The following is a 26,340-nucleotide window of genomic DNA, read 5'->3' as shown; positions in this document are numbered from 1 at the left end:
TAGCTGCTCGGCAAAGTTGTAATGCCGAGACGCCTCGGGCATCCGCCCAAGAAGAGCCCACCTTCCTAGTGGAATGGACCTTTACTGAATTTGGTACCGGCAAACCAGTCGTAGAATGAGCCTGCTGAATCGTGTTAAGGCCCGTACACACTGGTCGATATATCGGCCGTTCTCTTGAACGGCCGATATATCGCGGGACCGTCGGCCAGTGTGTACGGCCGATACGTCTGTGAACTCCGTCGTTCACAGAAGTATCGCGTCGGCAGCGCAGCACAGTGATTGACAGCTGAACTGAGCGGGCGTGTGTACACGCCCGCCCAGTTCATGACATCAGTTCCCGACGGATCGGGCAGTGTGTATGCTCAACACACTGCCCGATCTGTCCATAGATATATCTGCAGATCAATTGATCTGCAGATATATCTATTAGTGTGTACCCACCTTTACAGATCCAGCGAGCAATAGTCTGCTTAGATGCATGAGTGCCAACCTTGTTGGCTGTATACAGGACAAACAGTGCACCTGTTTTCCTAACCGTAGCCGTTCTGGCTAATAAAATCTTTAAGGCCCTGACTACCTCAAGGGACTTGGAATTCTCCAAGGATCCCGTAGCCACAGGCACCACAATAGGTTGATTCATATGAAATGACGAAACCACTTTTGGCCGAAATTGAGGACGAGACCTCAACTCTTCTCGATCCGCCTGGAAAATCAGATAGGGGCTCTTGAAAGACAAGGCCGCCAACTCGGACACCCGCCTCGCAGATGTCAAGGCCAATCACATGACCACTTTCCAAGTGAGAAACTTCCATTCAATCGTGTGAAGCGGTTCAAACCAGTGTGACTTATGGAATCTTAACACCACGTTAAGGTCGCATGGTGCCACTGGGGCACAAAAAGAGGGTGGATGTGGATGTGTAACGCTCTTTTTACCAAAGTCTGGACTTCTGTGAGAGAGGCCAATTCCTTCTGAAAGAATATGGATAAGGCAGAAATCTGCACCATAATTGAGCCTAACTTTAGGCCCATATCCACTCCTGTTTGTAGAAAATGGAGCAAACGTCCTAGTTGGAAATCCTCAGTAGGAACATTCTTTAAACTTTAATAAGAGTAGGATTTACCTCCTCTGGAATACCCCCTTTTTTTTTTTTTTACCTAGGATTTTGTGTTCAACCGCCATGCCGTCAAACGTAACCGCGGTAAGTTTTGGAACACGTACGGCCCCAGTAGTAGCAGGTTCTCCCTGTGAGGAAGGGGCCACGGAACTTCTGAGAGCAGTCCCTGAAGATCTGCATACCCGGCCTTTCGAGGCCAATCTGGAACAATGAGTATCATCTGCACTCTTGTTCGTCTTATGATTCTCAATATTTTTGAGATGAGAGGAAGTGGAGGGATCACATAGACCGACTGAACACCCACGGTGTCACCAGGGCGTCCACCGCCGCTGCCAGAGGATCCCTCGACTTGGGACCATACGTCCGAATCTTTCTGTTGAGGCGTGATGCCCTCATGTCTATATAAGTAGGTGCTCAACGACTTGTCACCACTGTAAAGACTTCCTGATGAAGTCCCCACTCTCCTGGATGGAGATTGTGTCCTCTGTAATGAAGACCTCTGACAGAGCGCTTACATGATTTTTCGCCCAGCGAAGAATCCTGGTGGCTTCTGCCATTTCTGCTCTGCTTTTTGTCCCGCCCTGGCGGTTCCCCTGCGTCACTGCCGCGACGTTGTCTGACTAGATCAGAACAGGCAGGTTGTGAAGAAAATTCTCCGCTAGTTTGAGGCTGTTGCAAATGGCCCCCAATTTCAGCACACTGATGTGTAGGTAAGCCTCTTGGCCTGACCATATTTTCTGAACAATGTTCTCCTGTGTGACTGCTCCCCATCCTCGGAGGCTCGTGTCCATGGTCACAAGAACCCAATTTTGAACACCAAACCTGCGACCCTCTAGAAGGTGCGCACTCTGGAGCCCCACAGGAGAGAGAGAGAAAGAGAGACCCTGGCCCGGGGGACAGGGCTCCGATGCATGTGCAGGCGGGACCCTGACCACTTGTCCAGAGGGTCCCACTGAAAAGTCCGTGTGGAATGACCTCGTAGGCCGCCACCATCTTTCCTAATACATGAGTGCATTGATGAACTGACACTCATTTTGTCTCTGACCATGTTCTGTAGTACTTGGGCTTTTTCCTCTGGGAGAAAGACCTTTTGTTTTTGTGTGTCCAGAATCATGTCAGAAAACGGCAGTCGAGTTTGGAACCAACTGTGACGTTGGTAGAATAAGTATTCCGCCATGTTGTAGTAGTATTCTCAGGGAGAGAGATACGCTTTGTAACAATTTTTCCCTTGAACTCGCCTTTACCAGGAGATTGTCCAAGTATGGAATAATGTGACGTCTTGCTTACGCAGGAGTACCATCATGTCCGCCATTAACTTGACTGACGTGGGAATAACAATCCTGTACAGCGAATCTCAGGTACGCCTGATGAGGAGGATAAATGGGGACATGAAGGTATGCATCCTTCATGTCTAGTGCCACCATGAACAACCTCCCCTTCCCGGCTGGAGATCACTGGCCGGAGAGATTCCATCTCGAATTTGAACCTTTTCAGACATAGGTTCAGGGATTTTAGATTCAGAATGGGCCTGAACGAGCCATCCGGTTTCGGGACCACAAAAAAGGCTTGAATAAAACCCCTTCCCCTGTAGAAGGAGAACCTTGATACTTACTGATGATACAGTTTCTGTATGGCAGCTGTCACTGTTTCCCTCTCTGAGGAGGAAGCTGGCAGGACCGATTTGAAAAATCGGTGAGGAGGCACATCTTCGAATTCTAATTCGCATCCCTGGGATACAATTTTTACCACCCAAGGATCCAAGTCCGACTGAACCCAGACTTGTCTGAAGAGTCGAAGACGTGCCCCCACCGGCGCTGGCTCCCTCAGTGGAGCCCCCGCATCACGTAGTGGGTTTTGTGGAGGACGGGTGGACTTTTGTCCCTGGGAAATAGCCGTAGCTAGAACCCGATCCGCGAGGCCCTCCCCAAATAAAACTTCACTTTTGTATGGTAAAGTCTTTTTAAGACAGTATACCTGTCCCTTGGCAGGTCCACAGGGACCGTCTAACAGAAAACTCCATGGCATTGACTCTTGAACTTAACCGCCCAATATCACTCGCAGCTTCTCTCATATATTATGCTGCTTCTTTAATGTGACCCAAGGTCACCAAAAAGTATCTTTATCTAGGGTGTCAATGACAGATGACCAGTTATCTGCCCACGCTGCAACTGTGCTACCCACCCATGCCGACGCTACTGCCAGCCTTAGTAGGGCACCCGTATGTATAAATTGATTTTAAGGTAGTTTCCTGTCTGCGATCAGCAGGACTCTGAAGGGCTGCCGTATCAGGGGAAGGTAATGCCACCCTTTTTCTACAAGCGCGTAAATGCCTTGTCCACCGTGGGTGAGGATTCCCACCGTAACCTGCCCTGGGAGTGGAAAGGTTACGCCATAATATTTTCTTGGGAATCTGCAGTTTCTTATCTGGAGTTTCCCAAGCTTTTTCAAACAGGGCGATCAGCTCGTGAGATGGGGAAAAAGTTACCTCAGGAGTCTTTCCCTTAAACATGCCGACCCTTGTGTCAGAGACAGAGAGGTCCTCAGTGATATGCAAAACATCTTTCATTGTTACAATCATATATTGAATACACTTGGCCACCCTTGGGTGCCACTTAGCCTCATCACCGTCGACACAGGAGTCAGAATCCGTGTCGGTATTGGTGTCTACTACATGTGAAAAGGGACGTTTCTGCGACCCCGAAGGGCCCTGTGACACAGTAAAAGCTATGGATTGGCTTCCTGCTTTAATCCTTGGACTCAGCTTTGTCCAAACTTTGTGATAAAGTCACCTTAGCATGTAAAACATTCCATATATTCATCCAATCAGGTGTCGGCGGCGCCGACGGAGACACCACAATCATCAGTTCTGCCTCCTCCCTAGATGAGCCTTCCACCTCAGACATGTCGACACAGACGTACTGACATCCCCACACACACAGGGATACCTAATATTATGGGGACTGACCCACCATAAGGCCCTTAGGAGAGACAGAGAGAGAGTATGCCAGCACACACCCAGCGCCACTATTTACTGAGAGAAAAAACCCCAGTCTGTCAGCGCTTTTTATTACAATTGTAAAACACCACATATTTTGCGCCAAATAAATGTGCCCCTCCTCGTTTTGTCCCTCTGTATTAACTAACAGCAGGGGAGAGTCTGGGGCCGCTTCTCTGTATGAGGAGAAAAAAATGGCGCTGGTTAGTGCTGGAGGAAACAAGCTCCGCCCCCCGACGGCGGGCTTCGTTCCCGCTCTAAATCTTTATACTGGCGGCGGATTCGGAAATATATATACTTTATAGTGTATATATGTACTTAGCCAGTGTTATGTGAGGTATATTAATTCTGCCCATGGTGCCCCCCCTGTGCCCTGCACCCTTACTGTGGTGCCTGTGTGTGAGCCGTGAGCAATGGCGCGCAGCGTTACCACTGCGCGTTACCTCATGAAGATCTGAAGTCTTCTGCCGCCTTTGAAGTTTTCTTTCTTCTTGTACTCACCCGGCTTCTATCTTGCGGCTCTGTGAGGAGGACGGCGGTGCGGCTCTGGGACGAACCCCAGGGTGAGACCTGTGTTCCGACTCCCTCTGGAGCTAATGGTGTCCAGTAGCCTAAGAAGCAGAGCCCTTGAACTCTTAAGAAGTAGGTCTGCTTCTCTCCCCTCAGTCCCACGAAGCAGGGAGCCTGTTGCCAGCAGTGCTCCCTGAAAATAATAAACCTAACAAAAGCTTTTTCAGAGAAACTCAGGAGAGCTCCCCTGCAGTGCATCCAGTCTCCACTGGGCACAGTAACTAACTGGAGGGAGGAGCCAGTGCACACCCATTCTAGGGCTTTGCGGTGCCCATGTCTCCTGCGAAGCCGTCTGTACCCTATGGTCCTTACGGAGTCCCCAGCATCCTTTAGGACGTAAGAGAAAACATGATTGCATAAACCATCGGAAAACACAATTCTGTGAAACACGATTCTGAGTAAATCCGTGTATTTAAACTCGCCCAGACACAATTCTTAGTAAATTTAGCCCAACTATCATTTATCTAGTACATTCTATAAATTGCTAGCTGGAATCTGATAGGTTGCTATGGGCAACACCTCCACTTATTCTCTTTAGAAGGTTTGAAACATCTCCCTCATAGTCACCTTTATGAGGGGCCATTCATGTCAAAATTACAGCTTTCTGGATATAACATAGGGGGACATTTACTAAGCAGTGATAAGAGCAGAGAAGTGAGCCAGTGGAGAAGTTGCCCATGGCAACCAATCAGCACTGAAGTAACATCTATAATTTGCATACTATAAATTTATACAGAGCTGCTGATTGGTTGATGGGGCAACTTCTGCACTGGCGCACTTCTCCACTCTTATCACTGCTTAATAAATGTCCCCCATCGAGCTGATTTTTGGATTTTGGATATGACGTATGCTGAGACGGATATGATATATGACATATGCTGACCCTCATACACCTTGGAGTTTAGATCATAGATTTGTTACAAAAAAAAAAAAATACAGCCTGAGAACGTGACTTACCGAAATTTTTGGGTTTTTTTTATTAAATTTCATAGCAAAGCAATTAAAATGCTAAATAATGTTTGGGAAAGTCAGAGTGACCGCAAGACATTATTAATGGCACGAAATCAGGAGAGCTGATATTCCCCGAAGCCGGCAAGAATGAGATGGGCTCGCCGCAAACAGAACCCCCGTGTTACTCATAGCGCTGAGTTGTGTTTATTTTCCTGTAGAAGGACATAAGCAGATTACAGTGTATATATAGCTCTTCAGAGCTGCCAATGTTCACAGATGCCAGGACCTGGCGCATGTGTGGTAGCGGTGACAGTACTGCGCATGCGAAAAACCACGGCTGCTATGGACTGAAACATAACTTTGTGCAGGTAGAGGTGAAGAAATGTTAGGGGTGTTCCTTCCAGTGTGGAGCATGCAGGGCTGTAGCACGGTGTGTCCAAAGCCAAGGAGAGGCACGCTTGCTGCTCCAACAGCTCCCATCTCCAACTCGCAGGGTGGCTGGAGAAGCTCAGAAAGGCACAGTGCATAGGCACTTTTTCTATTACATCTTGACCTCATGTGTGCCAGGGGCCCAGTGGGCCTCTGTGCCCTGCGGGTTGTGGTCAGGATGCCGGCGTTGAAATACCGGTGCCGAAATCCCAACACACAACCAAAATCCCGGAGCCAGAACTTTGACAACACTTGGAATACCGACGCCAGGATCCCAACCGCCGGCATCAGAGCCGGCCCTAACCAATTTGATGCCCTAGTCAAATTTTTGTCTGGGGCCCCCTAGCACCACCTCTAGTTCTGCATCTGACCCAGCAACACTCACGCAGTGGGGCCTTACCGGGGGGTTACCCTGTGGGCCAGTTCAACCCTGCATAATGCCCCACATTAGTACAGTAATACCCAGTAAGTCCCATAATACACATAATTCTACACAGTAATGCACCTTACACATATGCCCCACATTAGTAATGCCCATAATACACCAAATTCCACACAATAATGTACCTTACACATATGCCCCACATTAGTAATGCCCATAATACACCAAATTCCACACAATAATGTACCTTACACATATGCCCCCACATTAGTAATGCCCATAATACACCAAATTCCACACAATAATGCACCTTACACATATGCCCCACATTAGTAATGCCCATAATACACCAAATTCCACACAATAATGTACCTTACACATATGCCCCACATTAGTAATGCCCATAATACACCAAATTCCACACAATAATGTACCTTACACATATGCCCCACATTAGTAATGCCCATAATACACCAAATTCCACACAATAATGTACCTTACACATATGCCCCCACATTAGTAATGCCCATAATACACCAAATTCCACACAATAATGCACCTTACACATATGCCCCACATTAGTAATGCCCATAATACACCAAATTCCACACAATAATGTACCTTACACATATGCCCCACATTAGTAATGCCCATAATACACCAAATTCCACACAATAATGCACCTGACACATATGCCCCACATTAGTAATGCCCATAATACACCAAATTCCACACAATAATGCACCTTACACATATGAACCACATTAGTAATGCCCATAATACACATAATTCCACACAGCAATTCACCTTACACATATGCCCCACATTAGTAATGCTCATAATACACCAAATTACACATAATAATGCACCGTACACATATGAACCACATTAGTAATGCCCATAATACACATAATTCCACACAGCAATGCACCTTACACATATGCCCCACATTAGTAATGTCCATAATACACCAAATTCCACACAATAATGCACCTTACACATATGAACCACATTAGTAATGCCCATAATACACATAATTCCACACAGCAATTCACCTTACACATATGAACCACATTAGTAATGCCCATAATACACCAAATTCTACACAATAATGCACCTTACACATATGAACCACATTAGTAATGCCCATAATACACATAATTCCACACAGCAATTCACCTTACACATATGCCCCACATTAGTAATGCTAATTTTATGGTAAGAACTTACCTTTGTTAAAACTCTTTCTGCGCGGTACACTGGGCTCCACAAGGATAGACATTGGGGGGGTGTAGAGTAGGATCTTGATCCAAAGCACCAACAGGCTCAAAAGCTTTGACCTTCTTTCCAAGATGCATAGCGCCGCCTCCTATATCACCCCGCCTCCGTGCACAGGAGCTCAGTTTTGTTAACCAGCCCAATGCAGTAGCAAGAAAAAGAGACGGCAACTGCCAGTTGCCACAAACACCACACTCTCCCGACAGGAGAAGTGTCAGCGGCTAATGCCATACAAACCCAAAGAAGCTAAGTGCGTCAGGGTGGGCGCCCTGTGGAGCCCAGTGTACCTCGCAGAAAGAGTTTTAACAAAGGTAAGTTCTTACCATAAAACTTGTTTTCTGCTGCGGGGTACACTGGGCTCCACAAGGATAGACATTGGGGATGTCCTAAAGCAGTTCCTTATGGGAGGGGACGCACTGAAGCGGGCACAAGAACCCGGCGTCCAAAGGAAGTATCCTGGGAAGCGGCGGTATCGAAGGCATAGAACCTAAAGAACGTGTTCACTGAGGACCACGTAGCCGCTTTGCACAATTGTTCAAGGATCGCACCACGTTGGGCCACCTAAGAAGATCCAACAGACCGAGTAGAATGGGCCGTAATGTGATAAGGAGCAGAGAGACCAGCCTTCACATAAGCATGTGCAATCACCATTCTAATCTATCTGGCCAGAGTTTGCTTGTGAGCAGGCCAGCCCCGATTGTGAAACCCAAACACAACAAAAAGAGAATCAGATTTCCTAATAGGAGCAGTTCTCTTCACATAGATACGGAGAACCCGTACCACATCCAAAGACCGCTTTTTGGGAGACAGATCAGGAGAAACAAGTGCCGGAACTACAATTTCCTGATTAAGGTGGAACGAAGAAACCACCTTAGGTAGATAGCCGGGACGAGTCCTAAGAACCGCCCGGTCACTGTGAAATATTAGATATGGGGAACTACAGGACAAGGCACCCAAATCCGACACTCTTCTAGCTGAAGCAATAGCCACCGGAACACCACCTTAAGGGAAATCCACTTAAGGTCAGCTGAACCAAGAGGTTCAAACGGAGACTCTTGTAACGCCTCCAAAACTACCGACAAGTCCCAAGGAGCCACAGGCGGGACATAGGGAGGTTGGATACGCAACACGCCCTGAGTAAAGGTATGCACATCAGTTAAGGTCGCAATATTTCTCTGAAACCACACCGACAAGGCAGATATTTGAACCTTGAGGGAGGCCAGACGCAGGCCTAAGTCCAGGCCCTGCTGAAGAAAAGCCAACAACTTGGCTATACTAAACTTGGAAGCGTCATAATCGTTAGATGCGCACCAAACAAAGTAAGAATGCCAGACCCTATAGTAAATCTGAGCAGAAGCCGGTTTCCGGGCCCGCAACATAGTTTGAATGACCGCCTCAGAAAACCCTTTAGCCCTTAAGACGGAAGCTTCAAGAGCCACGCCGTCAAAGACAGCCGGGCTAGGTCCTGGTAGACACAGGGGCCCTGAACGAGGAGGTCTGGGCGTTGTGGAAGTAGAATTGGACGCTCTGACGATAGGCCTTGCAGGTCTGAGTACCAGTGCCGTCTGGGCCACGCTGGAGCTATGAGAAGCAGAATTCCTCTTTCTTGCTTGAACTTCTGAATCACCCTGGGCAGGAGTGACACCGGAGGGAACACATACGGCAGCCGAAACCTCCACAGTACCGCCAGCGCATCCACGAATGCTGCTTGAGGATCCCCTGCCTTGCTCCGAAGACCGGAACCTTGTGATTGTGTTGAAACGCAGTGCCGTAACTAGGCATTTTAGCGCTGTGTGCAAGAAACGGCATTGGAGCCCCCCCCCACACACACACATACACCTTATGGAAAACATGGGCAGTGTGCGCCGTAGGCGCGCGCAAAAAAAACATAGGGGCGTGGCTTCATGGGGAAAGGGTGTGGCCACAAAATAATACCAATTCATACTACGGTGCACAGTAGTCTCCATTATTCAAATTACACCGCACAGTAGCGCCACTACACCAGGTAGAGCCCCTTTTACACATTACGGCAGACAGCGTCCCCCTTTTTACACATTACGGCAGACAGCATCCCCCTTTTTATACATTACGGCAGACAACGTCCCCCTTTTTACACATTACGGCAGACAGCATCCCCCTGTTTACGGAGTATGGGAGGGGGAGGACCCGCCAACATGCCCCACCCGCAAGCCGCCTCAGCTCAACTGTACGGAGAGAGAGGTGATGGGGAAAGAGAGATGCGAGTTAGTGGGTGACAGGAGAGAGGTGACGGCCTGGGAGAAGCACTGGGTGAAAAGCAGTGGGAAAATGCATTAATTGACAAAAGAAACACATTAATAATATGCCACTTTCCCCCCCAGCATACATTAATATGCCACTCCCCAGCACACATTTATATGGGTGGTCTTCAGTATGCCGACTCACGGGATCCCGGCGCACAGTATACCGCTGCCAGGATCCCGACAGCCGGCATACCGACAATTGTTCTCCCTTGTGGGGGTCCACGACCCCCCTGGAGGGAGAATAAAATAGCCGTGCCCGTAGCGTGGCGAGCGCAGCGAGCCCGCAAGGGGCTCATTTGCGCTTGCCACACTGTCGGTAAGCCGGCGGTCGGGCTCCCGGCGCCGATATGCTGGTCGCCAGGAGCCTGTCCGCCGGCATACCATAGTGAACCCCATTTATATATCATTCCCCCTCTTTCCCAGCACACATTTATATACCATGCCCCCCCATTCCCCAGCACACATTTATATACCATCCCCCCCCTTCCCCAGCACGCATTTATATACCATTCCCCCCCTTCCCCAGCACACGTTTATATACCAGTCCCCTCCCCTTCCCCAGCACACATTTATATACCATTCCCTCCCTTTCCCAGCACACATTTATATACCATTCCCCCCCTTTCCCAGCACACATTTATATACCATTCCCCCCCCTTCCCCAGAACACGTTTATATACCAGTCCCCTCCCCTTCCCCAGCACACATTTATATACCAGTCCCCCCCCTTCCCCAGCACACATTTATATACCAGTCCCCCTTCCCCATCACACATTTATATACCATTCCCCCCCTTTCCCAGCACATTTATATACCATTCCCCCCCCCCTTCCCCAGCACACGTTTATATACCAGTCCCCTCCCCTTCCCCAGCACACATTTATATACCAGTCCCCCCCCCCCTTCCCCAGCACACATTTATATACCATCCCCCCCTTCCCCAGCACACATTTATATACCAGCCCCCCCCCCTTCCCCAGCACACATTTATATACCAGTCGTCCCCCCCTTCCCCAGCACACATTTATATACCAGTCCCCCCCCCCCCTTCCCAAGCACACATTTATATACCATCCCCTTCCTCCCTCCCACCCTTAGCACACAATAATATATCAGTTTCCACATGTGTGTCAGCAGCAGCATTTATCTGACTGTCTGCTCCTCCAGTAGGTATGGCTGCCTGATAGATCTGCTGGGCTGGCTGTGCTGCTCCTCTTCTCATGTGTGAAGGATCCCCCAGTGCAGTCACATGTGCACACGTGACTTCCTGTTCCTGCCTAACGAGGAAGCAGGTACAGCAGAGCATCGTTGTCTGCCTGACTTCTGCAGTCTCAGCACAGTGCAGCATGTAGCTGCAAAGGAAAAATAAAGGTGCCCGGGCCCCGCGGAATGTCCACTGATGGCAGGGGGGGGAGGAGCAGGCACCTTCTGAAGACTGCAGACCCTTTAGTGACAGGGGGAGGGAAGGGGGGGGAGGTGGACGCGACGCTGCTGCCTGTCTGTCATCCGGATTGACAGGTGCAGCGGGGAGGTGGGAGGGCCCTGAAACCGGAGATCAGACTGAGGAGCCTTCTGTTTATGCTGCCAGTGCCGCCGCTGCTTGTCAGTGTGACAGGGTGCGGCAGCTGGCAGCAATACTAGAAAGCCAGGTGTAGCAGAGCGGAGAGAGCACCTTTGATGTGCGGCGCCTCCCTGCTTTGCTGAGCGGGTAGCGCCGGCACTGTGTGCTGCGGCTGGGCAATGGGGCTGTATGGAGCTCTGATGCTCCGTACAGTGTTAAACAGGGCCGTGACTGTGCGCTCCCCAGGGCTCTGCGTTGTGTGCGAGGCCCCTCTCGCACACACCTAGTTACGGCCCTGTCGAGACGCCATCAGATCTACGTTTGGAAGGCCCCACCTTTCCACTAGGAGTTAAAACACTTCTGGATGGAGGCCTCACTCGCCGGCATGCCCATCCTGACGACTGAGAAAGTCCGCATCCCAATTCAGGACTCCCAGAATGAATGTTGCCGATATGGCCGGTAGATGGCGTTCTGCCAACTGTAAAATCCGTGAGACTTCCTTCATTGCTAGGCGGCTTCGAGTGCCGCCTTGATGATTTATGTAAGCCACTGTGGTGGCGTTGTCCGACTGTACTTGAACAGGACGGTTCTGAATTAAATGCTGGGCTAGGTTCAAGGCATTGAAGACCGCCCGCAACTCCAGAGTATTGATCGAGAGGAGGGACTCCTCCTTGGTCCACCGCCCCTGAAGGGAGTGTTGCTTCAACACCGCGCCCCAACCTCTTAGACTGGCATCTGTCGTCAACAGGACCCAGTCGAATATCCAGAACGGACGGCCCCTGCACAGTTGTTGGTCCCGGAGCCACCAGAGCAGCGACAGACTGACCTCCGGAGTCAATGAGATCATTTGAGACCTGATTCGGTGAGGCAGGCTGTCCCATTTGGCTAGAATCAGCCTCTGGAGAGGGCGAGAGTGAAATTGAGCGTACTCCACCATGTCGAATGCTGACACCATGAGGCCCAGCACCTGCATCACCGAATGTATCGACACTTGCGGACGAGATAGGAAGCAACGAATCCTGTCCTGAAGTTTCAGGACTTTCTCCTGAGACAGGAACAACCGCTGGTTGTGAGTGTCCAATAGTGCTCCCAGATGCACCATGCTCTGAGCAGGGATCAGGGATGACTTCTGCCAGTTGATGAGCCACCCGTGTGCTTGCAGAAACTGGACCGTCACATCTAGGTGACGCAGGAGAAGTTCTGGGGAATTTGCCAAGATTAATAAGTCGTCCAAATACGGCAGTATCCTGACCCCTTGACGGCGGAGTACCACCGTCATCACCGCCATGACTTTTGTAAAGACTCGCGGAGCCGTTGTTAAACCAAAAGGTAACGCCCGAAACTGGTAATGGAGATTGCTAATCGCAAATCTCAGGTATTGCTGATGAGACACTGCTATAGGAATATGCAGGTAAGCATCCTGTATATCCAGGGAGACCATGGAGTCCCCAGGTTCCCAGGCCAGAACTATAGAGCGAAGGGTTTCCATCCGGAACTTGGAAACCTTCACAATCCTGTTCAATGCCTTGAGGTTAAGAATGGGCCGGGAGGACCCATTCGGTTTCGGGACTAGAAACGGCAGAGAATAGTACCCCCGGCCCCTCTGCACAAGAGGCACCTGTACTACGACTCCTGTATCCAGGAGGGTCTGTACCACCGAATGTAGAGTGTTTGCCTTTGTCTTGTCCAACGGGACATCTATCTGGCAAAATCGATGAGGGGGTCGGTTTTTGAAGGCTATGGCGTAACCTCGAGTGACGACTTCCCGTACCCAGGCATCTGAAGTGGTCTTCAATCATTCCTGGGTATACCCTAGAAGCCAGCCCCCCACCCTGGGATCCCCCAGAGGGTGGCCCACCCCGTCATGCGGCAGGCTTATCTGTCTTGGAAGCTGGCTGACGGGCCGCCCAGGCTCTTTTGGGCTTAAGCTTACCAGGTTTGGAAGTGCGGGCCTGCTTGTTGTACGCCTGACCTTTTGCTTTACCTGGAGGACGAAAGGGGCGAAAGGAAGTACCTTTAGCCTTCGACACAGAAGGAGCGGTACTTGGCAGACAGGCAGTTTTGGCAGTAGCCAAGTCAGCCACAATCTTATATAAATCCTCCCCAAACAGAATAGCTCCCTTAAAAGGGAGTACCTCCAGGGTTTTTCTAGAGTCCAGATCCACAGACCAGGATCTCAGCCACAATATCCGGCGAGCCAGGACTGACGTAGTAGAGTCCTTGGCTGCCAGGATACCGGCATCAGAAGCCGCCTCTTTAATATAACGAGAAGCTGTGACAATATAAGACAAGCATTGTCCAGCATGGTCAGAGGAGATTTCAGCATCTAACTCCAAGGCCCATGGTTCAATGGCCTCTGCAGCCCATGTAGCTGCAATAGTGGGCCTTTGTGCAGCACCCGTGAGGGTGTAAATCGCTTTCAGACAACCCTCCACACGTTTATCTGTAGGCTCTTTTAGAGACGTGACGGTGGTGACCGGTAGAGCTGAGGAAACCACCATCCTAGCCACATGTGAGTCCACTGGAGGAGGCGTTTCCCAATTCTTAGACAGCTCCGGCGCAAGGGGATAGCAAGCCAGCATCTTCTTTTGAGGCACAAACTTCATACCCAGGTTTTCCCAGGGTTCCTGACGTATATCAATTAGGTGGTCAGAGTGAGGTAAAACTTGTTTAATCACCTTCTGACGCTTGAACTTATCTGTTTTCTTAGGAGGAACGGATGGCTCGGGATCATCCATAATCTGTAAAATTAACTGAATAGCCTCCAAAAGATCAGGAACATCCACATGTGAACCACCCTCCCCATCAGCCGTATCTGAGTCAGAACCTGTGGGGTCAGTGTAAGTGCCGTCTTTATCCGACGAGGTGTCAGTGACAGCAGTGGATTGTGAGGAGACAAGCGTTCGCTTAGAGGACCCTTTGGACGTAGGCGAGCGACGGTCAGACTTTTTAGTAGTCAGGGACTGGTTCAACTTATTTATTTGAGCAGATAAATCGTCCGCCCACGGCGGGTTAGCTGCAGGGACCACAAACGGTTGCACAGGCATTGGGGGTCCCACAGGGGGTGTTAGTTTATGAACTAGCGTATGCAGAAGCGTGGAAAAAGAGGCCCGCGGCGGGTCATTATTTGCCCCCGTTGCCACCGTCCCACTGGGGGGCAAGGAGCCCCCAGAACCAGAGCCCAAAGCTGCTATATTCTCCTCATAGGTATCTGCGGCTTCAGCAACACAGGCAGTGTGTTCAGCCCCAGAACCGTTACCCTCAGAAGCAGACATGATATAACTTGCAGTATCAGGTTACACAGTACAATTTGTCAGCAGCACAATACCTCTAGCCCAAACCCCTGCGCAGTGTAGTCAGCACCAGCAGAGATAAAGGAGAGATATGGTGACTAAATCACAGAGAAAAATACGTAATACAGTATATCTTTGTGAAAATCCTATACAGGTATTAGATAAAACCTGACGCACCAAGCCCCCTCAGGTTATTTAATATAGAGATAGCAGGTTGAGTGAAAGACACGAAATGGACACCATTTAGCAAATGCACACACAAATAGTCACAGTCTGTACAATGCAGAGGTTATTACTAACAATAATACTGCACTGGACTAGCTTACACAGCTATATAACAATAGATATAACAGTACACAGTAAGAACTGGATGTATATCACAGGGTAATTGTACTAGGAAACCCTGACTAAGTGCACTCCTTTCTTAACTAACACTGACTAAAAAAGGCAGGTAGAATACTTAAGTGTCTTGTAAAGTCACAGCACTGACAACATAGGAGGATTTGCCCAAGCATTCCCAGGAACAGTGAGCTGAGGGATAATGGCGCCGCAGACACTGCCAGGGAGTGAGGGAGAGACAGATATGCAACTCCAGGGCGGGAACATTTGCTTCAGGTCCAAGCTCTATTCCCCTGCTGGCAAAACCACCGGGTACTGCGGGCTCCAATAAAACGGTTTATACAGAAAACCTGACCTGTCCCATGCCCTGGTGATCTAGTGGGATAGCCTTTACTGCCACAGTGTCCACCGCCAGCGTGCGCGGCCCGCCTCCCACTGACCGCGCCGGATCGCGATAAAGACAGGGAGCTGCAAGCGGGACCCACTTACCACCTCCCGAAGCGCGGTCACACGATCCTGGAGAGCCCCAGCCGTGTGTGACTAACTTGGAAGAAAACCGGAGCCTCCTGCTGTAGGTACCCGGCAACCAGGGCACGGGAGTGTACAGCGCCACTGGGGGAGAGATGGAGCTGCAGCAGGCAATGTCTACTGACATCCAGCACAATCTGTGCCTCTGCTGCAGCCCTAGTAGTCTTCTTTTTTCCTCAGAAAAAGCTTTTTCTAGAGCTGCTGTGAGCAGTTCTTCCTGTTACATGTTTGCACTGCAAGCACCAACTACAAACTGGGCTCCTGTGCACGGAGGTGGGGTGATATAGGAGGCGGCGCTATGCATCTTGGGAAGAAGGTCAAAGCTTTTGAGCCTGTTGGTGCTTCGGATCAAGATCCTACTCTACACCCCCCCAATGTCTATCCTTATGGAGCCCAGTGTACCCCGCAGCAGAAACTTACTTTTGCTTGCTGGTGTGCTTGCAGTCAGTGTGGGTACACATTCAGCTCAGTAGATCCATGACTGCGTTTTGTGAGATGGGGGTGGCAGAATGGGTGAGTAAAGGGGCAACCGTACAAGGGATGTGACCTCATTGGGTATGCCGTCCTTTGCAAGCTTCATCCTTTTTAGCTTGCTGGGTGGACACAGATGGCAGCAAAGTCCAGATACTGCCATACTTGCTGGTTATGTAAAAAACATGCAGCAACTGACCATTTTCTACACTGTTCAGTGTGTTTGCTGGTGTCTGTTACTCCCGGCAACTGCATGCCATTTATTTATTACTGCGGGAGCAATATACTCTACTCTCCATTCTGGCGCACCTGAAAGTCATGCTGTACTGACTTTTCATATAGAAATAGTGCAACACAACATACTGACCATGTTACAGTGCTGGATGGCAGGGGAATTTTATGGCATGGACTGACTGAGAAATAAAGTGTGGGGAGAAAACTGCCCATGTTATGTCCCTGCAGACACCTGGGGTTTGCACAGGGATAAGGGACACATGATAGCAGGGTCCCCCTCCCCCATGTGCACAAGCATTATAGGTGATGTCAGATTTATGTGGAGCAGTCTTCCAAAATACACATGTGGTATCATAAGGAGCCATCCAGTAATAACCTTATATAGTCAGTGAAAATGTCACAGGTCCAGGAATTGCAGTTACTGGGCTTCTGCTGTCTGATATCTCACAAGTCAGGGGCATTCAAGCATTTCAAAGGGAGTTCAAGGGACTGTCTGCATTCTATTTGACAAATGTAAACAACAGTGTATACAAGTACTGACTGAAAACGTTTAGAAAGTAAAAAATAGTTTGCAGACTGTCCCTCCCAGCATGAGATACTGCAGGGACATGCTTGGATGCCCCTAGGCATGCTTGGATGCCCTAGGCAAATGCCTAGCCTGTCTATAGCTAAGGCCGGCTCTGGTTGGCATTCCAAACATAAGTATACCAGGGTCTCCTACTTTTTAGCCGCGGTGGAGGTTAGGTGTAGGCTGCGGGGGGAAGGTTAGGCTGCGAGGAAGGGAGGGTTAGACTGCAGAGAGGGGGGCTAGGGTTAGGCACCCCCCAGGGAGGGTTAGGCTTTGGGGAAAGGATGGTTAGGTATAGGGTGTGGGGAGGGGGGTTAGGTTTAGGTACCACCGGGGGAGAGTTAGGGCTAGGCTGCAGGGGAAAGGTAGGATTAGGCTGCGGGGATAGTCAGGGTAAGGGTGGAGGGTAAACATACCCACGCAACCCCTGATGGGATGCCAGTGTTGGTCATATGACCACCGGCATCCCTTCCACTGGCGTTTCGTATGTATTCCTGCCCTGCTACACTGGGAACACTGCTATTTACATGATGCCACAGGGCTCTCATTTTACACCAGATCTGACCTGGCAGTCTTGTGTCTCATCCTATGCTTTTATGAGCTATAGATTAAATTCTTGTACCTGGTAAACTTCCAATCTAGTTATGACATGAGAAGCGAATTAGCAAAATTCTTATATATGGCCCGTGTAATAATTGCCTCATTCAAATTTGGATGCGCAATTTGGCTCATTTCTTCAATGTAACAGAACCTTTAGAGTTCCGTGTGGAATTCCTCCTATCATTTGTGTTCTACCCAAACTTCTCCCTCTATATACTGTACCTTGGTCACAACACAGAGCTTAAATAATTGGTGGAATTAGCAATCCAGCTTTATGTATAGGCTATAAATTCTGTAACAGTAGTTAAACTATGGCGCGCTGTACAGAGGGGGAGTGGTCAAAATCATGGGTGCGTGGTCACCCCTATTGCTAAAAATCTGTGTAGTCCTAGGCCTGGGTAATTAGAACCTTCTTTACTATTTTCAGAATGTATGCATAAATGTGACCTTCAATGTGTTGTGATCTCCATCTAAGGGGACTTATGTACTAAGCCTCAGAGAGTGATAAAGTGAAGACAGATAAAGTACCAGACAGTCAGCTTCTAGCTTTGCAAAAAAGGTGTGAGAAAACTTATTGGGCGCTGGAGAGGGGATGGGTAGCCTGGGATACACCTCTGGGGATTTCCTCTTTCCCCAAAAATTGGAACAAGAAATGGCAGATATGGGGTGGTGTAGCCGGGGCGCCCTCTCTCCGTGGTTGTGTATGGGGACCAAAGCAATGATCACCCTAATTGTTGGATAATGAACCCAAAATTGATGTGTTGATATAAATTCTGATAAGTTTCAATAAAAACACATAATTTAATATAATATAATCACACATATACAAATAAAAGCGTACCAAAAAGGTAAGCTAGGAGCCGCAGGTGTTAGAGGAAGCGGGGTGGTCGAAAGATACACCCTGCTTAGGCTCCAAAGCTTACTGACGGGTCATAAACCCCTGGACGGATGTAGATGAGTATTCAAAACAGCTCAGATAACAATTCAAACAAAATTGGAAAGCATACCGGAGAGGTAGCTAAGGAGCCGCAGGTGTTATGATAAGCAAGGTGGTCCAGACTTCACCCTGCTCTGGCTCCCAAGCTAAATCACAAGGCAGATGTCCAGTAGATGAAAAGTTCGAGCTCCTGATGTATCCAAATATCCAACGCGTTTCGAGATTTCTAATCTCTTCCTCAGGACATCTGCCTTGTGATTTAGCTTGGGAGCCAGAGCAGGGTGAAGTCTGGACCACCCTGCTTATCATAACACTTGCGGCTCCTTAGCTACCTCTCCGGTATGCTTTCCAATTTTGTTTGAATTGTTATCTGAGCTGTTTTGAATACTCATCTACATCCGTCCAGGGGTTTATGACCCGTCAGTAAGCTTTGGAGCCTAAGCAGGGTGTATCTTTCGACCACCCCGCTTCCTCTAACACCTGCGGCTCCTAGCTTACCTTTTTGGTACGCTTTTATTTGGATATATGTGATTATATTATATTAAATTATGTGTTTTTATTGAAACTTATCAGAATTTATATAAACACATCAATTTTGGGTTCATTATCCAACAATTAGGGTGATCATTGCTTTGGTCCCCATACACAACCACGGAGAGAGGGCGCCCCGGCTACACCACCCCATATCTGCCAGTCAGCTTCTAGCTGTCTGTATTTGAAAAATGACAGTTAGGAACTGGTTAGTTGGTATTTTATCTCTCCACTCTATCTCTCTCCAAGGCTTAGTAAATTGACCCCTAAATCATAGAAAAAAAAGATTAAAAGAAGCAAGTTAATTAAGTAACATGCAATACTGTAGGTTATACTCTCCTCTCAGAGAAGATGCAGCCACAGCCTGGAAGTGAACCGTAATGTGCGGAGTGGGTGAAAATCACCAAAGACCCGTTATGCAAATGTGTAACCGTTACATGACAGTGCAACCTCTGACCACTTTAGAGCCAAGGGTGGTGCGTGGTGCACACATAGCTATTCATTAGATCAGAGCTGGCCAAACAAGTCCTCGAGATCTACCAACGGTTCACATTTTCCTGACCACCTAGTTTATGCACAGGTGTAGTCATTACTAATTAAGATGTGCTGCATTCATTCCTAACTGACTATTCTATAGATCTCCAGGAGGCCTGGAAAACATGAACTGTTGGTAGATCTCGAGGACCGGTTTGGCCAGCCCTGCATTAGATGGTTGAGTTAGAGTGACCATATTATCCCTTTTACCTGGGATGCTCATGGATTACACAGGTTCTGTGGCTGATTAAAACCAGCTGAAATGTAGGCTTAAAGTCAGCCAGCCACAGAACCTGTGTAATCCATGAGCGTCCCAGGTAAACGGGATAATATGGTCACTCTAGTTGAGCAATAATGATGATGATGATGACAACTATAAGTAGTACTGTCTAGCCATTACTAATTGGATGACAGTGTGTTGACCCCCTCCAGCTCATAGTACTTTAATCATTAGCATTGTGGCTGTATTATAAGAAGCTGCGTCTTTCTGTTTGCATTACTTAATTGACATTTGTGTTTGGACTACTGCAGGAAAGAAGAGTCCCATTTGATTTATAAAAAGGGAACAACAGCTGTTTGTATTTAATCTGTAATTTGCATTTGTGGATGTACAATATGTAATTATACTTTATATGGAACATTCAATTCACAGGGCAACTGTCTCTCTTTTGCATGTGGCACTTTGCATACCTCCCAACATGACCCTCTCCAGGAGGGACAGAATGCTCTGCTCCTGGACTTCCCTCTTACTGTATGATTGCCATCACCTGTGGTGAAACACCTTTCTTATCCATTAACCTGTTCAACACAGATGCCGGCAATCATACATTAAGAGAAAAATCCAGAAGCAGAGAATTTTGTCCCTCCTGGAGAGGGTCATGTTGGGAGGTATGCCTCTGTTACATATTCTGTACAAATACGTCATAAGCATTTACAATGGAACATTGAAAAGTAAATACACCTTTTTCCCAGCCAGTTTTATTTCCCTCAATTTCACTGGGCAGGGCAGTAGGGAGCCTGACTGGGCCAGAGTACATTTCAGGGGGCGTGGTCTAGTCACAGGAGGCGTGGTCATGCACCCATAGAAAAAAATAGAACAAAATAGCATTTTAAGTGTGTCCTTGGCCACACTGCAGCCCAGCACACAGCAGCGTGTGCTGGACGGAGGCGAAGAGCTGCAGCGTGTGCTGGACGGAGGCGAAGAGCTGCAGCGTGTGCTGGACGGAGGCGAAGAGCAGCAGCGTGTGCTGGACGGAGGCGAAGAGCTGCAGCGTGTGCTGGACGGAGGCGAAGAGCTGCAGCGTGTGCTGGACGGAGGCGAAGAGCTGCAGCGTGTGCTGGACGGAGGCGAAGAGCTGCAGCTGCTGCTGCCAGGCAAGGATGGGGTTAACTTGGCCCCTCCAACCGACCTGGGCCCGGGTAATTAGTACCCCCCTCCCCCCCTCTTGGTGCCACTGACACTGGAAATTTGATTTTGATCTTTTGTTATTATAGTCAATAAAATTATATTTGGAATTTAAAAATATTATATGGAGAAAACAGTGAAACATAAAATACACGGTATCCATAGTTCTTCCATTATTTAGCCACTTCCACAGAATGATTTCATCCCATCTAATTCTCCTGATTAATCTGTAGCTTCTAATGTTTACAAGAATTCCAAATGCACAGTATGGTGCAAGGGGTTGGGTCTACATATTGTATGTGGGAGATAACGAAGAAGTAAAATACATTTCTACTTGTGTCTGTATCATGCAGAGAGAAAAAACGCTGTGGATTTTGGTAAAACCCGTGGGATGTGCAATCTGCGCCTGTGGCCCCCTGGAAGAGGATATCTCGCTGCTTAATTCTACATCTATGGTGAAGAAAAGGTTAAGGACCACCGTGGTAAAATCGGGCAAAGATGAGTCATAACAGCTAGTGATGATGTGAAATAGAGAATTCCCACATGGAAACTCCTGGGCTCTGGTTTACAGGGGAAACCACACAGTGCCTATAAAATTAGTACCGTATATACTCGAGTATAAGCCGACTTTTTTCAGCACTTTTTTTTTGTGCTGAAAAAGCCCCCTCGGCTTATACTGGAGTCAGTGCAGTGGGAAGGAGTGGGGACACGGAGAGCAGTCAGTGCAGTGGGAAGGATGGACACGGAGGGCACCGCGCACGCCTCTCCTGTGTCCCTCCAGCGTCTCTGGCGGCAGCGGCAGGTCTATTAAATGAAGTACCCGTTCGTGAGCTCTGATTGTCTCACGAACCGGCACTTCATACACTCGCCGGAGACGCAGGAGGGACACAGGAGAGGCGCGCGCTGTGCCCAGGGCCGGTTCCGGGGCTTCTGGCGCCCCGGGCGGCATTAGGGGGCGTGGCTTCATACAGGGGGCGTGGTCAGTTACGCCCCCTGTACTGTTGTAGGATGTGCGGTGCGCGATGATGTCATCGCGCACCGCACAGCAAAGGTCCTCTCCACGAAGGTAAACTAGATGCTAAGAGTCTAGTTCCCTTCGTGGAGAGGACCTTTGCTGTGCGGTGCGCGATGACGTCAACGCGCACCGCACATCATTACAGTGAAGTCCTCTCCAGGAAGGGAAATTAGACGTGTAGCGTCTAGTTTCCCTTCACAGCGGGCAGCCCACGAAGGGAAACTAGACGCGTAGCGTCTAGCCTTCACAACGGAAAGCGGGCCGCGGCAGCGGGGGGCACCACAGCAGCAGCGGATCTTGCTATGGTGCGGCGCCCTCCGGATGGCACCGGCGCCCTCTGGAAGGCGGCGCCCCGGGCAAAAGTCCTGCTTGCCCGTGGCAAGATCCGCTACTGGCTGTGCCCTCCGTGTCCCATCTTCACAAGACAGCGCGGGAGCGGCGGAGGGTAAGTTACCGTATACCTGGCACTGGGGGGAGCATATTTGGCAGTATGAGGGCATATCTGGCACTGTGGGGGAATATCTGGCAGTATGAGGGCATATCTGGCACTGTGGGGGCATATCTGGCAGTATGAGGGCATATCTGGCACTGTGGGGGCATATCTGGCAGTATGAGGTCATATCTGGCACTGTGGGGGCATATCTGGCACTATGAGGGTATATCTGGCACTGTTGGGGCATATCTGGCACTATGAGGGGGAATATCTGGCAGTATGAGGGCATATCTGGCACTGTGGGGGCATATCTGGCACTGTGGGGGAATATCTGGCAGTATGAGGGCATATTATCTGGTACTGTGGGGGCATATCTGGTACTATGAGGGCATATCTGGCACTATGGGGGCATATCTGGCAGTCTGAGGGCATATCTGGCACAGTGGGGGCATATTTGGCACTATGAGGGCATATCTGGCACTGTGGGGGCATATCTGGCAGTATGAGGGCTGTGTACGGCCAGAGCTGCATTTCCCACCCTAGGCTTATACTCGAGTCAATACGTTTTCTCAGGTTTTTGTGGTAAAATTAGGTGCCTCGGCTTATATTCGGGTCGACTTATACTCGAGTATATACGGGTACTTTATTTTCTGACTGTGATTGTACCTCCATATGGAATCAGCACTCTAACCCAGGCCTGGCCAACCTGTGGCTCTCCAGCTGTTGTGAAACTGCATATCCCAGCATGCCTTGCCACAGTTGTAGCATTCCCTTATAGCAATACTGTGGCATGGCATGCTAGGACTTGTACTTTCACAACAGCTTGAGAGACACAGGTTGGCCAGGCCTGCTCTAACCTATCAGCCAATGTATGTTTTAAGCACCTTAATTGTTTTACAAATTCCTTGAGACTAGAACCTTTGTTGCACCCAAGTCAAAAAACAGGTTACCTCTAGCAATTTATTTGCACTAGTTTTGTGAAATGGGCATTTCTGGATGGCAAGCTACTTTATGGATAAATGGAAGAGAACCCTCTTGTAAGAGTGTGATGGGACTGTCGTGGGCATGTACCCAGTGTTCCGTGCCATTCTGTGTCGCATATACGGAGAAGGGACACAGATTTGCACACATTTCAATCACATCTATAGACGTGTCCTTTCTTACTGTTGCTCAGTCACGCCAAACAGCATTGGCGGATTCAGCCGGGGGCGATTGTGGCGATCACCCCCCCTAGCACTGTCCAGCTGTAATCAGCTCTCTGTCCTCCCTCTTGGTGGTAGCAGCCATGCACAACAGTGTCCTCCTGGTGCAGGCAGTCACACACAGCAGGGTCACCTCCTTGTTACACTGATTACTGGGAAGGGGAGGGAGGCGGCAATGCTGTGCTGGCAGCGGTAATGTTGTGCGCGGGAGGAAGATCCCCGGTATACGCTATGTCTGTGTTGCCGGCACAACAGAGGGATGGTGCTCCATGCTATCAGTGCTGGGACGCCAGAGCCCTTCCGATAGCCTGCACAGCAGGAGTCCCCGCTCCAACTGCACGATCTCCTCCTCCGAGCTGCCACCGCTGAATGCACTGGGAGACCAGAAGCCAGAGCAGGAGTACGGTAGTCAGCAGGCAGCCACCTTTTTCATCAGCCGCCAGGTATGCACCATGGTGGTGGCCCCGAAGCAGCTACTGCAGCTCTGAGCTCCCACCGCTCCGCTCGCTCATTATATAGTCTCCCTAGGTTTAAATGTCACAGTGTGTGTGCCCCTCCCCCCCCCCATTCTCCATTTCTCTCTGCACATAGAGGGCTAATAGTCACCTTGCCTGACCCCCTCTCTAATCATCAATTCATCACTTATCAAACACTAATCTGTACCTGGCTACTGCTGCACTGCTGGGTGCTGGGTCTTGCAGTTCCACAGCAGGAGGCAGCCAGGATGGATACCAACTTGCTGCTGACCCCTAACTTCTGCTACCCAGTACCTGAGATTGCACCTTGGGTCACTTTGCCCTGGTGATGGTAATACTCATTCATAATTCTCCTTTTGTAGGACTACTAGGCCAAGATAGAGCATATACTGTAGATTATATACAGTCTCTGAAGCATCCTCACCTTTTTTTGTCAGGTTATGTTTCTTACGGGTGTAATATGTTATGCTGGTGGTCGGGCTCCCGGCGGCCAGCATACCGGCGCCGGAATCCCAACCGCTGGCATACCGACAGCTGGGCGAGCGCAAATGAGCCCCTTGCAGGTTCGCTGCACTTGCCACGTTGCGGGCACGCTATCTATTCTCCCTTCAGGGGGGTTGTGGACCCCAAAGACGGAGAAAAACTGGGGGTATGCTGACAGTCGGGATTCCGGCGCCGGTATGCTGGTCGTCGGCAGCCTGGCCACCAGCAAACTGAAGACCACACGTTTCTTACCACAGCTTCATTTTACTGGTTGCTTATAGTCCCCATATAGCACAACAGTGCCAGATGCCTCATTGTAAGCTTTTCCTATCATATATTCCCTCGTTAGCACATACTGTATGTTCTACTGGTAATTGTTGGTAAAAAATGTATACAATATAGAATATTTGGGAAAACGTATTGGTATATACAGGCCCTCTCCTCTCTTAAACCACACTGCTCCTAATTCTGCAATGATCATACTGTCATCAAATGGGTGCAAGGGGAGGAGTTGGGACTAGAAAGGGGAGGAGCCAGAATTAATTGTTAAACTGCACCCCCTAAAACAAAAGTCTAGATCCGCCCCTGCCAAACAGGCCCTCTTGACCCATCAGATCCCATGCTCGCCAACGCTCAAAATGTGCTTATTATTCGCATAACTAAAACACACAGAAGAAAAAAACGACATTGCTAGCATAACCTCCTCAATGGAGTGTTCGGCATTTGTACATCTGTGTGCGACTGAGTCTTTTCCTTACACCAAGTTCCGTTGTGGGTGTGATACATCCCGCCACTTATAGGGTACATACTGGCGTTAATAACATTGATATGTACCCAGAATTTATTTTACAACCACAAAAGAAAGCACTCCCGATTAGAGCTGTCCTTTGTAATGACAAGGACTTACAGGTTTATGTGACGGGAGTCCTTCTGCGCATGCGCCGTATGATGCAAGTACCAAAGGGGATTCTGGCAGGGCCGGTTCTTGCCCTTTTGGAGCCCCGGGCAGTAAATAGGGGCATGGCTTCATACAGGGGGCGTGGACAGTTACGCCCCCTGTACAGTAGAGTAGCACCGCTGAAAAAGGGGGAAAAAAAGAATACTTACTATCCCCGCTCCCGACCGCTCCGCCAGCGCCGCTCCTCTCCTCGGATCTGGCATAGACAGACACTAGAGGTCAATTATGACCCCTAGCGTCTGTGTCAGTCCCACAATGCTGTGCGGTGCGCGATGATGTCACAGCAAAGGTCCTCTCCACGAAGGGAAACTAGATGTCTAGTTCCCTTCATAGCGAGGAACCAGCGGGACTAGTGGGGGACACAGCGTGCAGCGGGGGGCACAGCAGTAGCAGATCTTGCCATGGTGCGGCGCCCTTCGGAAGGCGGCGCCCCGGGCAAAAGTCCTGCTTGCCTGTGGCAAGATCCGCTACTGGATTCTGGGAGGGATTCCGTTGGATCGCTCTCAGAGAAAAATGCAATAAGAAGCCCATAGGCTTCTACAGAGAGCATTGCCCATCAAGTCCAAGTTCCAGAAAGTACAGTATCGTAATTTGAAACATAATACATTTGGGGAATGCGGCCAAAACGCAGAAAACTGTAGATTTGGGATTTTTGCCCACATTTCCCTTTTATTACCCTGTTTAAAAGCAGCCTCTAGATACTGTATACCAGTGATGTGCAGTGAGGTCAGTAGCTGGGGAGACACTGGCTAGTATCAGAGCCAGATTTA

Source organism: Pseudophryne corroboree, chromosome 4 (genome assembly GCF_028390025.1).
Source record: "Pseudophryne corroboree isolate aPseCor3 chromosome 4, aPseCor3.hap2, whole genome shotgun sequence".
Taxonomy (NCBI): Eukaryota; Metazoa; Chordata; class Amphibia; order Anura; family Myobatrachidae; genus Pseudophryne; species Pseudophryne corroboree.
The sequence above is the reverse complement of the archived record's forward strand: the minus strand, read 5'-3'. Positions refer to the sequence as shown.